Source organism: Euprymna scolopes, chromosome 16 (genome assembly GCF_053919585.1).
Source record: "Euprymna scolopes isolate OS-2025 chromosome 16, ASM5391958v1, whole genome shotgun sequence".
NCBI lineage: Eukaryota > Metazoa > Mollusca > Cephalopoda > Sepiida > Sepiolidae > Euprymna > Euprymna scolopes.
The window spans coordinates 17,872,440-17,891,797 of NC_136497.1; the positions used below are offsets into that span (position 1 = coordinate 17,872,440).

The 19,358-nt window shown below is 31.6% G+C and overlaps 1 protein-coding gene across 2 annotated transcripts in view; it reads right to left on the reverse strand.

The window, feature by feature from the left end:
- LOC145295859 (uncharacterized) overlaps positions 1-18,707 on the reverse strand; it is a 790,170-nt gene extending 771,463 nt beyond the window's left edge. Inside the window, exon 1 of one of the 2 annotated variants that reach the window (XM_080141589.1) lies at positions 18,152-18,707. The gene's annotated coding sequence lies outside the window, so the exon portion shown is untranslated. The remainder of the gene's footprint in view (positions 1-18,151) is intronic. The other variant, XM_080141588.1, reaches the window with a different exon arrangement.
- Between the last annotated feature and the right edge of the window lie 651 nt (positions 18,708-19,358).

The window sequence follows — 19,358 nt, forward strand, 5'->3', positions numbered from 1 at the left end:
TCTTGTTTGAGTGGGTCAACCATTCGACGTTGTGAACATTGAAGTCTCCACATACGTGAATGTTAGCTGAAGGATAAGTAGAAAGGACTTGGTCAATTTTCTCAGATATGCTTTGAAAGATAGTAACTCCGCTGTTGTGGGGGCGATAGAGAGTAAATATAAATGCAGTAGTGTGAGCTAAACCAACCCGGAAGCACATATAGGGTAAGTTAGGATCTTCCCTGGAGATGTCCCTCCCACATGGAAAGCTATCTTTAATATAGGCACATATTCCATGCCCATGGCGATCTTGGGGGTCAGATTTAGAAGTTAAGTTAGAGTATCCTGTAATTGCAAACTCATCTAGGGAAATAGCCTGTCCAATGCCAGTTTCACTGTCTTTAAAACTTTTGATCTTGAACCTCCTCAACCAACACTCGAACTACGACAGTCGTTCCGTAAGAGAAAGTTTACCGAGCTATTGATGGTAAACCCTAAAAGAAAGAGGTACTGACAGCTTTTATGAACAAAAGGCTTGGGATTAATGGACTATCTCATGACGTCATTTCCTCTGGTGACGTCACTTCCGGTAACGAGTATCGGTTCCCGGGAGAGAGATTGGCATGCGGCCAAGGAGGTCGTATGCAAACACCCTACCGTTGAGGAATGATATTGCTCAACCTGCTTTTGCCTGTAATATATGTGAATACATGTTCGTTTCTAAAAGTTCTGCCTTCCTTCGTTTTATTACCATTTAACCTCATAACAGTATGCTTATTCAACATTCAGCACACACTGTCGAGTTTAGTCTAAAATTGCTATGCAGGCTTTAAGCCGTATGCCCATTGGCATTCTAGAAGTAAGAAAACGATACCATCGCCCACTTTCTGCATTTCTAATTCTTGAATTAACTTCTAGACTACATGATTATATGTTCGTCAATTAATTTCTGGCTCACTAAGTCTTCTAGATTCGTTGTTTACTATATTGTGGTATGTTTTCTTTGCTTTTAAAAGTTTTACCTCTTTGATATTAGACAATTACGCCATCCTTTGTTGTCCGAGGTAAGCGATGCTATTGTCTTTTGGTAATGTTTCTATCATATTCCCTTTCCTTCAAATCCTTTACTTATTTTCATTATATATATCTAAAAGCTGCCTCAATAGTTAGGCGTGTAACTTGCATATTTACCTAGTTAACCTACTCTCCCGTTACCGTAGAGCCTTAATCTTTTACACAATTGTTTTAATCCTGTACAGTGAATTAATAGTAGACACTGCATTCTTTATTTATTGTCCATATGTACTACGGATTCTAAATGATGTACATTTATTAAATGCTAGCTGGCCATCTGAGTCTGACTGGTCATAAAATGTGCTAGAATGAGATAGTTTAATTCATGCAGATTTCGTATATATTATTATGGAGACAATATTATTTTGGTACTTAATATAAGATAGTGATTTCAAAATATTAAAAAAATATTACTTGGCTGCATCAGTTATAATCGAAATAAAAACATTTGCATCTTTAATAGTATTAGTTACCATCTAAGCTTATGGCATATGCATATAAAAACTTGACAAATTTACGAAGTTTAAGGTTTAAATGTATATTTGAACATGCGTAGGTCATATATATTACGTCGAACTGCACCTCTGAATCACAATATTTTTTATTTAAATTTGATTCCTTATAAGCTATTTTCCGGATTAAAACCTTATCGATTTCGTTTTACATGTCTGATACCCCATGTATCAAGTTTCTAATCTGTAGACAAATAATTGACAGAGTAGTATGGTAGAGACCGTTGTACAAACATACATAATAAACTAGCAGGCGTTGCATGGAAGTGAAAATCTGACTCTATATAATTGTAGTTAAAAAGTATGCAATAGTTGTTTCAAAATTACATTACAGAGAATATACATGGTCTTTTGGGACTGAACGGAGATTATGGTACCAATCAGTATATAAATAAAACAAGAAAATGGCGACAATTTGTTTTATTTTTGTTTCCTTTTTTTCCAAATAAGTTCATTGTTCGAGGACAAAATACATAACAACTTTTCCTGCGTGTCACAATATTCATCAAACGTGTTTCATTCTAGTAATTGTCTGTATTTTTGAGATGAGGTGTTTTCATTGATTGAGATTGTCGGACTGACTTCCTCATCTTGGTTGTTATAGTCACAACGTTTCGGTCGTTTTGCCCTCCGGCTTTCATCAGGTGTTTTGTATTGAACTGGGGAACCGTTTTTTAGGAGTCTCGAACCCAACCCTTTATTATTATTATGGGGGTACCGTGTTCGGACTCCAGCTAGGCTCTGGTACATAGTTGATGATTCTCTGTGTTGAATGTTACTTTTCACTGCCTTCGTTCAGGACTGAACTCAGCACCTTTGGGTAACTGTAAACTTTGATACAACGTCTAGGACAATTCTTAGTTGTTTTTTGTTAATGTTAAACCTATGTTGTTATTCAAGGTTTTCTCTCTCTATCAGAGGTGTCCAAATTGCATTCAGCTCTATGCTTGGTTTGCTCAGTAGGTTGTTATGTCCGAGCATGTGAGCTGTTTCTTTAAGTTTTCTCACTTTCAAGTGGGTCTCTCTGTTTATTATTTTTACTTCATCCCACAGGGGGCGATGGTCCCCTCTCTCCATCCAGTGTTTCATTCTGTTTATAAATATGAGGTGTAAATAAGTTTGAAAGAATATAAATACGTTATTCATCTTTATTTAAGAACATTGATTTTAATTACAAGAAATCTAAATATTCTTATTGTTCTACTGCGATTCTCAACAAATTTTAATATTCTCTAGAGTTTTTGCCACAATTGAATCGTATTTCGACGCCTGCGCACTTCAACTTACATAAGTCTTTCCGTGTATGGATTTTGAATTATTTAAACCACACCAAGTTTCACTATCGCTGATAAGGCTCTGAGAATTCTTAAGATTATAAATTTTCTTTGTGAGTTTCAAATATTCTGTTCCGTTGTGAATTGATAACCATTCCAGTGCAAACTACATTATTATTTAGTCAAATGTTCCAATTTCTAATTTGTATATTTAGTCATGCTTAAGGTAAATATAAAATGTCTATTTTCTACGATTGGCATTATGATGGCAATACGTTTTCATACTATTCTTCACCCCAACAACGCATATTGCAACTTAAACGTAAGTGGCTTTTATTTGTGACCATGTCTACTGAGGTCTATTTGAAAAGGTGAGCGATGTCTGTTCACAATACATTTGCACTTCTGCATATTAATACAGATAAGGGAAGGAAATAGCGATAAAGACCGAAAGTCTTCCAGTTCTAACTAAGAAACTATCAGAGTAGAAGCCTCTATAGTATAGGAGTGGGATTGTGTTCCTATCCGAATTGTTTCCGGTGTATGTACATCGAGGGGGTACAAGTGCAATGAGCTCGTTAGAGCATATCTCATGATGCAACATTGTGACAATAGGGCAAGGGTTATGGTTCGATTGATAGTGCAGTATCTATTAGATTGTATACAATTTGGGATTATTGCAACAAAACATATATGTAGCTGACAACGGTATTTACTAATAGCTGAATAAAATAAAAATTAAAAAAATGTAATTGTTTAGCTCATAAAATCTATAAACACAATTGTTTCTATTTGTATACTTATAAATGGTAACAAGCCAATAACACGAAAAAGCATCAACTAAGTTTAAACAATTGACAGTTACTTTTTACTAGCAGGACGCTCGGCGTTGCTTGTCGTATAATACGCTAAAACATGCTATTTATGAAGATTGCGTATGTACTATAAATAGAAATAATCCTCTATTAAATACCATATATTACGAGGAATGATTTGCCTGGTTGACTAATTCTCCAAAAGAAGACAAAAAAAATCTAATAAATAATAATGACAATATAGTTCATCAAATTCCGTCTGTGTTTCTTTACAATATCACGTCAGCTAATATTTGGGTTTGACAATAAATGCACTGGAAAAGTCACTTTAATGTTTAGTTTTAAAATGTTTTATTAATATTTAGGTTTTAAATATGCAAACAAAGAAATGATTTGCAGCGATTTTAAATGACACGTATTCTTTTCTCGCAAATTGAATTCATTAATATGAAAAAAAAAAAAACAGATTAAAGTGGTGAGGGATACCTGGGATTTACAACGGGATCATTCGATCTGTAGTCGAATTATCTACCACTGAGCTATATATCCAGATGTCAACAAATCTGGAGGGGGTGGTTCTAGGAAAACTTTTGTTGAGATTTTGTTATCTCCCTTGTCGGTTCAACCTAAAATATTCCCCTGCAAAATTTCTATTTATCTGCAATAAAGAATGATTATTTTAAGATCGGATTTTTTTCGATTTTCCATAATTATCAGACGAATTTCTGTATAAAACTTATCTAAGAACAATGCTAGATATATAAATTAACGTTGTGTGAAATTTGCAAAAGATCAGCTCAACCGTTTCGGAACATAAAAGGAAGGGACTCACACACACACACACACATACACACACATACACACACACGCGCACACACAAAGTGACTTTTATATAAGAGTAGAGATTAAAAATTAAGTCCGATTTAAAAAAGAGAAGACTATTGTATAGTAAATAAAGTATTTTCTTCACTGTGAAATTTCCAATTATTAACCTATAGTTAGTATAACTGCTCATAGATTGATAAAAACGGTCTCAGTTTTCGAAGTTTTAGTTTTACAAGTGAGTCGCCACTTATCAAGGCACCAAGATCATTCGATGATAACAGTCAGTGTGGACGATGGTCAACAAAATAATTACCTAGTAATCGTTAGTTGTCGAAATTGTCTATAATTTGATTATTAAAGAGGACGACTCAACAAGTACATTTTTACCTTATACCTTTTTCTTGGCCTTCGAGCCAAGATCAAAGTGTAGTATATGTTCTTGTGCTTCACTTAAGTAATTGGTCCTTGGTCTGTGTAGGGAAACCCTTCATACTGAGACAATTACTCTTTATTTGGATACTGCCAGAGTGCCCCTTTTCGGCGGGGGGGGGGTCCTCACATTAAAACAACCTTATGTCTAATTTGTTTCCGTGGAGAAGTAAATAAATACCTATCTGTTTTGATGATTCAGTCAATTGATCCTTGGTCAATGCGGGGGGGACCCTCTATATTGAGACAATTATTATTTTTGGATACTGCCAGAGTGCGCTCTATTTACCATTCTTTTATGGGAACTGGGGTTTCTCCTACATTAAAAACGACCTTGTGTCACATTTGCTTTCGTGGGGAAGCAAATAAATACCTATATTGTAATGAGCAAGGCAGCACTGCAGCGAAATAGGGTTCTACAAGCAGACAGTTCTAGGAAAAAAAGCTTTGTTGATGAAATTTGCGTTTAGATTTCGGCACAGATGGAGAGTAAGAAAATTCTTGATAGTGGTTGTAGCTAGACGAGGAAATAATAATAGAACATAGAAAATAAAATATTTCCGATTGCTCTTCTAATTGGATCAGGTCGTTTTTCATTAACATCGCTTATTTATTAGCACTTACAGTTTCTTTAATACAGCTGAAACCAAATGCCTATATATTTACTAAATGAAGTCCTACGTTTTCATCGTGGCATGAGTTCCTCTTATTCGGAGGCCTAATATTTAATGTTCATTATATTCGAATGGAGATACGTTTGGCTGGTGCTATTATAAATATTGACAGATGTTATATAAACTCAGGAGCGAAGATTGTTTGAATTTACAAGGAAGTAAACTCAATGAAAGTTTCACCAAAGTAATGTGCAATAACAATGTCTCAGTCTCTTTGTATTTTTATCTCTCTCTCATTTTTACCCTCTCACTATTTATCCTTACATCTCTCTCACTCTCTCTCGCTTCGTCTTTATCTTTCTGTTTTGCTTCCTTCTTTCGTCATCTCGAAAGAAAGAGATAATCAATTGGGATCTGATCGCAGTGGGCGACGGTTGTAAAAGTTGCAATCAGAACCCCAAAGGCAACGAGTTGGGTGTCTCAAGTCTCAAAGTAAAAAAAAATCCTGCTTAAATGATAAAATATATTTCTACTAGCGGAGGGGGTAGCTTTGGCTGAGCGTAAAATACGCTTAAATATGATATTTTAATTTTTCCAGATTTCATATATACTATTCTAGAATTTTAATTTAAAAAGTAAAAAAATATATTTAGGTGCCATCACTGAGAATCGAAATCGGAACTGTAGCATTCAAAGCTGGTGACGTCACCACTGAACGAGCAGACATACATATAACTGATTAAAAATTAAAAAAATTAAGAATTAACTAAGATAAATGTAAAAATATTTAACGATTTCATTTTTCATTTCATTTTCATTTCATTTTTACCCCTTTACAACACAATTTTAACCGCCTAAGGACCCATAGATGAACGGCCCGTAAAAATCTAATCATTTATACCTTTTCTAATCATTCATCTAACGACTTTTAGTTTCGGGAGAGATACAGTTTGAAAAAACGGAGACAGACAAACCGACAGACAGACATTTTATATAGTAGATTTTAGAAAAAAAAACGCGAACTAACATGAGTTGTTCGTTTATTCACTACAAGCGTTCAATTCGAACAAATCAGTCCCAGCTAGCAATAACACCAAGAACTTGAGCAGAACGGCCGCTAACGTAGCATATGACATATCAACCCCTTGACATAAAAGGGATGTACTTATCATTTTATCGTGTGTTTATCAGTGAGGGAGTTGGTTGCTTTATCCAGGACGTAACAGCCATACTATAGAGACTCCACGTCCGCACAAACCAATATACTATCAAGTAATCAATCAGGTTGTACGCAAATAAATCAAACAAAAACATTGGCATGAACAGCATTCATTGTATGTAGTAGAATGACTGCCAAAAATCTGACTTGCGATTTTTAAATATATGCAGAACTTCCCGGGTCTTTTAATATCTGTTACACACCATTTTATATTGGTACAACAGCCGCTTACCATTGATTTTTATCTGATATAGGCATTTTATTGCTCTAGAATTTGAGTGACAACGCGCCTTCCAAAGATGTAAGAATTCTCTAGACTTTTCGATAAAGGTCGAAACATTTCCCTTACTCAACCCTTATTGCCAAATTCGTTGACAATTCAATGTCATTTTATTTTATAGTAGCAAACCGTCTCACGTTACCCAGTCGTAAAATACGTATATTATATTTTCATTAATGCAAAATTCTTATTTATTATAAACAAAAATGCTGTAGGTATTAAACGTAAGTTAGAACCCCTTTAAAAAGTGAGGGGGAAAAAGAGAAACTGTGACATATGCATGCGAGTATTATATTTTTTAAAAATAGTTCACTTCTTTAAGTAAAGAAAATACTCGAGCTGAGATCGAAACCAAAACCTAAAGATAGTGAGTCAAGTACGATAACCAATAGGCTTGCTTAATATAATCTTTAAAAAATGTTTTCAAACAAACTTATACTTAGCGTACTAATTTTCAAGTTTGACTCCTTAGCGGGCTTTTTACTCGGATGAAAATCGATTAAAATGTTTTCCACGTGTCTGATTATTCTATATACCAAATTTTAAGCCAGTAGATTAAAAATTCGTTGAGTGTATAGGTTGGAAAAATATCCTCACACACAATCTTATTTTATATATATATATATATATATATATATATATATATATATATATATATCAACACAGTGTGGTAAAGCACTTTTCATGGAATGTCAAGATTTTTTAATTTCTTGTAATTTCAGTTCTTTTGTTTGATGATTTGTTTTATGTAATTTGCCTTTGGTTTGTAGGTGTTATTTGCTAGCGATAGTGTTCACATTTAAGAAAAGAATAGTGACAGCAGGAAATCTACGATTTACCATTTTTTTTTTGCACGTTGATTATTATCACATCCTTTCCACATAACAGGATAAATGTGTACATTTATATGTTCGTCCTTCGATCATCATCATATTGTATGAATGTGAGTATTTTATTGTTAGCATTGGTTTCCGCGATATTTTTTCCAATTTGCTTCTTTCCAGAGAAACAACGGATACAACGTGAAACTTGCTAACGTCCTAAGTAAAAATTGGGACTCAAAGATCGTCAGTCCGTGTCGTTTAACCAGTGAACATCCATCACGTCTCTGTTTTTCGATAATATGGTGATTTCCATTTAAGATACTGCCTTTAATTTGTGTATGATTATTTTCTTTCTGTTGGAGTCGGTTTCAATCATTACCCAATCTCGCCTCTTTGTTCACAGTCTACATTTACTGTCTCTTCCCCCCCCAACTCTTCCTTTTACCCCCCCCCCAAATATACCCCTAAACTGTATGACAACAGAATCTTCAGAAGAGAGCAAAACATGCTTACATCTAAGATTTTGCATAACAAACAAAAACTTTTATGTTTTGTGTTTAACATTGGCTGGGAGCAACTAATTCCTTATAAGACAAGAACATAGAGAACCTAAACAAATGTCTTGAAAAAATCGATGTCAATTTTAAAAACAAGTTAACCCAAATTTACAAAGAAAAAAAAGGAAAAAAAAAAGACTTACAAAAATCGATTTCATTTGCTTGAAAACTACAGTATGGATTTTAAAATAGTTCCAAAATATTAGCTGGCTTACCCTCTATTTATACCTGTAAGTTAAAGAGCCTTCGATGGGTGAAGTTTTCATGCCTTTCACTACTTGCTTTTACCCGTCACTGCTGGCCCCAATCACAATCGAAGATTTGTCTCACGTGAAACAAATTAACTAATCAATTGCAACCATTTAGATTTAAAGAAAGTTGTTTAACTTCAATATTGAAAAGACAGAAACTGGGACATTTTTATACATATGCTGGATATTTGCCGACTTTCTAACTCCTTTCCTTTTATTTTATTTCTCTTATTCCTTTGTTCAAAATACCAATAACATTTTGTTAACCTACGATGTACTGCTGCAAGTCGCCTTCGTTATAAAATAGATAATACTTCAGTTGCCCTCACTATTTCAATCAATTGCGGAAAAATCATTTAAAGAAAATAGGTAGAAATAGCATACTTATGTGATGCACGTAACATGTATATATATATATATATATATATATATATATATATATATATATATATGGTAATTAGTATATATATATATTCACATATATATGTATGTATACTTTTTATTTGTTTTTACATTAGCAGTAATGTGTTGCTACACAGTCATTAACATGTTTCGGCCAGATAGGTTTTAATAACTAGAGACCTTTTCAGGTGATACAGCTTATAGGAAAGCAACGTTTGAAATGTGCAATTGTATTTTGAGTGTCGCCCGCTGTTAGAGTTGAAGCTTCATTTCCAGAAGAGTGGAATTCTAACAAGTACTCTACGAACTACGCTATGAGTCATCATCTCAAAATGTTAAAAACATAATATAGCCCTAACATTTTTACCTATTCCTGTCTGACAGATTGCGAATCATCTATCCCCGAGGATAAGATAAGTTATTCAGTTTTAAACACTCCATAGTTCACCAAGTTCAACGTAAAGATTTAGCAATAATACGATCGAAGAAACGTTTTGAATATAAATAATAGACAAAAATATAAATCATCTATCCTTATCTATAATTCATCTGAAATATTTCAGTTTGGCTTCAAGTAAAAAAACGCACAGTCAGGTTTTTCTTTCACACACGCACGCGCGCATACACATGTTTACGCGCTCACACATCCCTGTCTCTAATAAGATATAAGGCTGTATAACGTAATACAATACAGATTTGAACTACTGTTAACGCGATTTATTAATGTATAATAATAATAATAATAATAATAATAATAATAATAATAATAATAATAATAATAATAATATATATATATATATCATCTATATCTTCCATTACAAATTTTTCCTCACTATTAAACCTTTTTTAACATTTTAAATATTTTCTCTTATCAAAATTATAACCATTGATTGTTGCAGCTACTATCTTAGTAAAATGAGGAAGAGTTAGCCAAGAAAAGGTGACTCTTTCTAACATCTATAGGCAGCTGATAATGATGCCTCGTTTGAACAACGTAAGAAAAACAGTCGTAGCATAGTCATCGGCACGGTGAAATGATTCCGCTTGATAATGATATCAAAGAGCAAAATGATCACGTGTTATATGCTTAGTAAGTTTTAAAAATATACGTATATGGCAATCAAACCAGACAGAATTTTCCACAATTCATCATTGTTGGGATTTGTCAGCCCTTTGTCAAATATAAATTTCAAACAAAATAAATGTCTGATGCGTTGTTTTGGCTTCAAACGTATCTAATACGTATTTCATTTTATTCAAATTCAACCAGCGCTTCTAAGGAACAAAAATCTTAACGTGAATTCCGCGTGACCAACGCACCGTTCCGAGATTTAAACTACTACCGTAGAAACAACAAACGGGATTCTACTTGCTTATTATCTGCTCCAACAACAACATGGCGAAAAAAAGACATACTGAAGATGAAGGTTTCCTTCGAAATCTATTTATGAATTTCAATATTAATGTTAAACAAAATACATGTCTGTTTATTTTGTAGTAATGCGTTGTTTTGTCTTCAAACGTATATAATACGTATTTCATTATATATATATATATATATATATATATATATATATATATATATTGGACTTATAACATTGAAGCAGCATCGAAATTTTATAATAATAATAAGAATAATATATTATTATTATTATTATTATTATTATTATTATTATTATTATTATTATTATTATTATTATTATTATTATTATTATTATTATTATATGTTACGAGTCCCATTCCGTAATGTAAACTGTTCTTTGTTTTATTACTTATTTTTAACTTAATATATTTACGGTTATAATAACTCTAATACTAAGTGTATTTTAGTTATTTGAAGCGTTTGCATAATGCCTTTAAGAAAATCTGATGATATAAAACGTTTTTGCGATTTTCAACAAACCAAACATTCTTATACAATGTAACACTTTACCAAAGCATTCTTATACAATGTAACACTTTACCAAAGCATTTTAACGTCTATCAATCCATCAAAAAATATGTCAGATTTGACAATTTTATAAATGTGCTTTTCTTCACAATTGTTATTTCTAAAAAAAAGAAATTACATGCAAAATATCTTGCTAAACTTAATAATATCTAAAGAAAAAAGAAAATCTCTATCAAAAGATAATCAACGAGAAAAGCGTTTTGGTTGACTTAATCGCAATTCATAAATTAATTTTAAATACATGAACGCCAAGACAGATCGCAACCATTCGACAATCTTTAAGAATTACGATGAGTTTTCCTTCTGCAAATTACATTACTTTATAATAACGTTAACATATTTTAAAAGTAATCAATTATAATTTATCTAATTATTCAAGTTCAGGGAACTACGAATTCATGTAAACCTTATAAATATTTTTTAAGAAAACACATCAGATATATATATCTGTATGGGTGTATATATATATATATATATATATATATATATATATATATATATATATATATATATATATAGTCATCCACATACAGCACTGTTTCACAGCTCATTAGTGCGGCTAGACAAGCAACTACCTCATCCAGGTTCGAAACCCCACCGCTCAAACGACAGTCGGAGCTTCTAACCACTATGCTATACGGCTGTTACTATGCGGGTAATGAATTAACAATGTTTGTACATTGTCCAAAGTACCTACTCCAAATTTGTGTATACAAAGAGCATCGCTTCATACTTTAATGGTACTTTGTATATCAATTCCCAAATGCTCAACCTAAGACAGTGAGCATGAGAGAATCTTCCGTCGATTTCCACGTATGAAGTTCTGCCACAACAACTAAGTTGTACAGAAATCCACACAGATAATTTGTTTGTAGTGGGTAAGTCTTTGTGTGGAACCAACCACACTTTTTAGCATTAATGCTACTCTTTGCCGGCGTTAATAACTGCCACAAGGAACAGCATACAATAGACAGCATGTTTTACATCAGAGTTTTTCCTTCTCCTAGATGCATGCCTTAACGAAGATTGGAAGTGCATCCTAGTGAATTAATGCGCCTCCAGATACCAACCTGGAAAATATACGATTCGGCGCGGTACATACAGCGCATAGCCTTTCCAAATAATCACGCATCTGGTATTGTCAGGCTCATCGTTGTTTATCTTTACTGATCTAGCGAGAACCGGTGTCTCAACGTTATTATGCTGTACTTCATTCAACGCGCACATGTTTTAATATATATATACATATATATATATATATATATATATATATATATGTATATATATAAACATTCGATATTTCAACACACACTATTTCAACGAAAACTATTAAGAATCTATACTTGAACTTTCATATGCTGATAGTGCAGATCTTGTTTTCCATCCAGAAGCAGACATACAGATAATAATGAATTATCATAAACGATTAAGTTATCAGAGACTTTTAATGCTTTTGGACTTACCATCAGCTTCAAGAAAATATATGTTATGTATTCTATCCTATAAGAATGCTATATGTTGAACTAAACATGTTAATTGATGGTAAGAAGTGAAATGTCACCGACAATATTATATATCTACATAGTCCACTGAGTAAGGACGGTGCGTTTAATACGGAGATAAATCACAGAATAGCCAAAGCCAGTTCTGCTTTTGGCAAACTGGAGAAACATGTGTGGTCAGGTCGGAGAATCACATCAAAACAAAGCTAAGTGTTTACGAAGCATGCGTTATGATTAGGTTGCTATATAGGTCAAAGAACTGGATAACATATGGAAGGTATGTCAAGTTATTGGAAAGGTTTCACCAAGGTTGTACTCGGAGAATAATTAATATTAACTGGAGGACTCTAACGACTGACACTGCAGTTCTTGAACAACCAAATAGTAATAGTATTGAAATGAAAATCATTCAAAATCAGATGCGCCGGACTGGACACTTGGTTTGGATGGAGGGCAAATGACTTCTTAAACAACTGTTTCGTGGCGAGATAGACTACGGGTAAAATACCACAAATAAACCAAGAAAGAGAGTAAAGGATTCTCTGAAAAACAACCTGAAAATACTAGAGATGGATTTACAGGAGTGGGAAGCACAATTAAAAGATCGAAAACTGTAAGAAAAAAAAAATAATCAGAGAAAGTGTTAAGATTTTGGAAGCGTGTAGATGTTCTCTTAAAGAAAGCAGGGCAATAATATAATGCCAGAGAACGTAAGAAAAATAACTGAGGTGCACTGTATGAGGCAGATACTTTTTATCAAAAGCTGGTTTTGTAAAACATCTGAAATCATAAAATCATAGACAGAAAAGACAGTTATGGGGGGGGGGGTTACAGCACATCCGGCAACGCAAAGTTGTCAGTTGTCTATGATCAAATCTGCAAATCTAAAAGTGGCCTAACACGACATTCGAGAATTAATAATATAATCATGCGATCCCCTTTAAAAGAAGTAAAGTTTTTTATGTCACTTATGTGTACGTTTATGTAGGGCTAATGTTGGGTTAAAAAAGTCACCTACGTGCAAGATTACTTCACATTTGTCAGGAAGTATCAATCACTATGTATATATATATATACGCATGTATGTATGTGTGTATATATACATAAATGTGTGCGTATGTATATATATATAAATATACATACACACGCACGCATGTATATATATATATATATATATATATATATATATATATATATATATATATGGGTGTGTGTGTGTGTGTGTGTGCGTTTGTCTCCTCATGTGGATAAGGCCAGATCCATGATCGCTTTTTAGTGTGCGGAAGATCTCGCTCCCCAGAAGGGAGGGTGCACCTGGAAAGGCACAAGTATAAGAATGAGAATTATCTTAGTTATGAAGGATTTCTCCTCCACTGATGTAGGGTAGGACGGATGGGTGCAGTGTTGGAACAGCTACTACACTCTCTTTCTAGCTATTTTTTAGTGTTGTAGGTTTCGAGGTGAGGTTGGTATTGTTTAATGTGCTATACTAGAGATAGGGGTGTTGTGCCTGTGTGTGGCTGTATGCGTGTGTGTGTGTGTGTTTTAATGTGTCGATTTTAATTTATGTGTGGGGGAATACATACATATGAACGTGCGTGCGAGTGTGATTTGCATTTCATGTGTTGGTGTGTTGATATAAAGCGCTGTTTAATTCGGGAGTGAATCTTGTTATGATTTTTTTCCTGTGTAAGTAAATAAAAGTAATTGCCTGTTTGGAAGATTGGCATTATTTTTAAGCTACTTCCACTGCATGTGTGTGCGTGTTTTGAAACATAGAGGTGTCTGTTATCTGCAATTTTAATGTTGCTCTTATGTAAGCACATTCGATTGCTGGGGCTTTTGGTGGGCCCTATGTAAAAATTGTCGCATGCTGTGCATCTTAGTACATACACTATATATATATATATATATATATATATATATATATATATATATATATATATATATATATAACTACTTCATATATATATATATATATATATATATATATATATTTAACTACTTCATTTACTCATATAACTTAATATACGAAAGTATAAATGTATGCGTAAGCTTTTAGTATTTATTTCAACATAAGCCTGAAGAATCCTAGAGTGAATGAAACGCGGAATATTCAGTGTAGCTTCATCGACATATATATTTTATAAATTACTATATATATATATATATATATATATATATACTAACAAAAGTACCCGTCGTTAACTGGGTTCAAAAACAGCTTACAGAAAATGGACTCTGATTTATAAAAGTATGATAGGTTATGAAAAGGAAGGGTTGTAAAGAGATAGCTTCGAATTTGGGGGTATCAAAACCAAAGCAAAATATGATGAAAGTAAAAATAAAATAGATAAAACCCATAATTTATTATACCATACCTGTTCACACTGAAACACTTATTACAATATTCTGTGGATCTATATTAAAAAAAACTTGTTAAACTTTGTGACATATTTTCATTCTATGGAGGTCAGGTGCGAACGAACATCCCATAATTATATTATACCATATTTCTTCAAACTGAAACATAATTGTCAAAGTATGCTTACACAGATAGATATGAAAAGTCTTTATTAAAGTTTGTGCCTATTTCCATTCTATGGAGGCCAGGCGCGAACGAAGACCCCACAATTTTATTATACCACCCCTATTTAAGTTCAAACATACTTATTAAAATATTCTTATGTGCATCTATATCAAAAACACTTGTAAACGTTTTTTTTTTTAATTTTTAAATTTTTTATTTCCATACTTTGTGGATCAGGCGCGAATGTAGACTCCACAATTTTAATGAACCACCGTTCTTCCAGATCAAACATACCCATTCCTGTGTCTCGATACATCTTCTATCATTATATGTAATCAGTTTTTTTTAAATAGTCAGCCATATAGGAGCCTATTCGTGACAAGACACACACAGACATTCAGCTTTACATATATATATATATATATATATATATATATATATATATTGCATATGTATGTATTGGATTCAAAACAACAAATGAACATTAAAATAATAACATGATATATATTTTACACGTAAAATATGTCAGTTCTATTTAATCAGGAAACGCCAGGGCACCGGCCCTGCTAGTTTATTTAAACACTTATTATGAATACTTAAGCGAAAAGATATTTCATGAATAATCACCAAAGACAGTTATATGCGAGATATTTCTTTGACAAATTTAAAGCCTCGCTGTAAGAGTTGCAGACTTTATATATATATATATATATATATATATATATATATATATATATATATATATATATATATATATTGTGTACAGAAAGTTTTTAGTTGAGACAGATCATTGGTACCGTCGGTTTCAAGCCCGATAATAAGGCCCGTTTAAGATATCCTTATCAAGCTCTCTTCAGCCAATATTCGTCTCAATTATATATATATATATATATATATATATATATATATATATATATGTATATATATATATATATGTATGTGTGTATGCATATATATTCATGTGGTGGCATATATACAGATATACACGTGTATATATACATATATAAACGTGTTTATATATGTATATGTACACATATATAAGTGCATGTATATATATATATATATATATATATATATATATATATATATATATACATTTTAGGTAAAATCTTTAACCCTAATTAAAGTTATGAAGAAAAATATAATATATCCAATACTTTTGCGTGACATTGTCGCTGTGTATATATTTACATACATATGTGTGTATATATTTACATACATATGTGTGTATATATACATATATATATATATATATATATATATATATATATATGTGGGTGTGTGTACATGTATACATATTTGTGTATATATTTACATATATATGCTCTCTAGAGAAACTACAATTGAATTTCTTAAATTAAAATTTTATATAAAATAGTTTGAATGAAAGTATCCAATGTAAAACTTGTACATCTTACTTCAATTGTAATCTAATCTTAAACAAGCCCACAGTTTATTTTATATGCCTTGCCATACTTTTGGTTCGGTGATAATGGCTTAAATCAAATATTAAACATGAAAACTTCAGTCATCCTAGTGCGATTTTATATATCGTCTTCTTCCGCTTGTGCGGTAAAAAAAAAAAAAAACTCTTAACGAACGTATGATTTTAGGCTGCGTAAAGTGAAAATTTTGAGAAAAATTGCTCGTGTCTACTTTCATCACATTATTTTGATAATTGATCATCGATTATTATTTAAGACATTCCAATAGAAAACCTATCTAAGAACCGTTAAAGGCACATAAAGAGTATTCGTGTGAAATTTCATAAAAATTCCCTCAGCCGTTTTCGAGTGCTTTAGGAGCGCTCTCTCTGACATATAAAGATCAGTTACTTTTATATAATAATAGATATTTTCACTTATATATATATATATATATATATATATATATATATATATATATATATATATATATATATATCATATCATATCATATGTATGCATTATATATGTATATTATATATATTTATATATATATATTTATATACATATATGAGTAATTTTCACATATTTCTAATATTATTTTAAAATCTAATAAAAATATATAGTGCGCATACACACACATATATAAACATTTTTGTAAACATATACAAATACTAACATATATATATATATATATATATATATATGAATTTAGTTATAACAAGATAAACAGAATTCACAAAATATAAAATAAAGGACAGGATATTCAGTAATTAACGTAGCAGAAGTAAATGCCCTTTACTTTAGACGTAAACTACACACACACATGCACGCACACAAACATATATACTATCTGTTTATATAAATGCATTTATTTATAGAATAAATATGTATAGACATTTGTATAGTTATATCTCCCTCTATATATGTCTCAATGAAAACATATATTTATAATTGTATATGTAGGACATTATATATATATATATATATATATATATATATATATGTATATTTATAAGTAGAACGTAAAAGACTATATATATGCCTGCCCACCTTTATATAAATATATATATATATATATATATATATATGTTTAAAAACTTTACGAAAAGAGTAAATATTTAAACTAAATATGAAAAAAAACTGAATAATTATGATTGCTGATTATGTGGTAAATTAAAAGTCAATTTTCACTTTTTATGTACACACATACGTATATACATGTTTGTGTATGCATATATATATATATATATATATAATGATATGTATGAACACGTATATATTCATGTACAAACATAGATAGATATGCATGTATTGATATAAAAGTATATATTTTCATATTTATATACAATATTTTAAGACATTCTGTATTCCCACACGTCAACAAATAAGACATATATATAATGTAATAGAGGTTTATATATGTTTCGTGTATATACATATATATACATATATATATATATATATATATATATGTAAAAGTATATAAGTGCCGACGCTTACACACACACACACACACACACAATTCGAACTTATGCATATGTTCATCCCAAATACTTTTGCATAAGTTTATTAGTTTCTTTTACTTTATTCATCGACCCCATGTTAGAATTCGATTGATTGAACGCCGTTAAGAAAGAAAATAAAAGTAGAATAGGGGGGAATTATTTAAAAAGCATAAAAACTTACCTAAATTAGTTCTTGATTTTTTATTGATATATATATATATATATATATATATATATATATATATATATATATATATATATATATATATTGATTTTGTTTTGTTCCTTTTTTAAACGTTTTGTAGATAAACAAATCCAGATCATGAAAGTTTATGTCCGCTTTTAAAGTAATATCAACTGATCATGCCAAGCCATAAGCAAACGATACCTTCTCTTTTCTTCTCTTATCTTTGCTTTATCGTTTTCCTTTTTTTTTTCTTTTTTTTTTTCAGTTTTTTTTTTTTTTCAGTTTTTGAAGACTGTACCAAGAAGATGCGCGTCTCGTCACTAGCCTTAGTCAAGAGTAGCAGTTGCTTGCGGAAAAGTAGAAGCAGTTCGAATACACATTACGCGTTTTATTACACATTCAAAACCTAACGATGCTTTGTCATTGCACGAACGTACAGTTACTACAACTACGATTAACACGGTCACCACTATTACGATTACCAGCACGTGCGTGTTTTCATTTGTTTTCAACTTCATTTCACGTGCAGGATAGTTCGCCAGCATGACTAGTTTTGAATCAAGATTCGAATTATTAAAATTAAGGAATTTTGAATGCGGTTATATTTCTACCTTATTATTAGTTTTCGTTTCCTTTTTCTTCAAACCTTCGCAATTATTAACATTCCTTTTTATGTTATTGTTTTCAAACATCCGTATACTCGCACAGCAACTGGAACTAGCTCTCCTTCAAAGTTTTGTTATACTAAGGATTCCAAATCTATGTAACATATAACTTTATTATATAAACTTGTCTCGACAGGACTCGAACTTGGCACGGTCATTTTCAAGTCAGTGCCAGTGATATTTTTACACAAATTCAATGAATTATCTGACTTTTAATATATATTTCTTCGTTTAGTTATATTTTAGGAATCTTTAGATAATCCATGCTTAACAGGTAAGCAGACACACAATACGTATACAACTTTTTTTTTACTGATTATTGGCCACTGTTTATAAAGGCCCTGTGGCCACTTGAGAACAAGGATAAAAGAAATCGCCAGCAGTTTGGTGAGTATCGCGATCGGGATATGACTTTAAAAAATGGTTGAGATGGTTAAAAAAAATTAAATGAATTCATTATAAAGGAAGGAGACTCATCCAGTCTTAAAGAAGACCATGAAGTAGTTATTTGGGAAGCAATCTCTCGGAATCTTGTT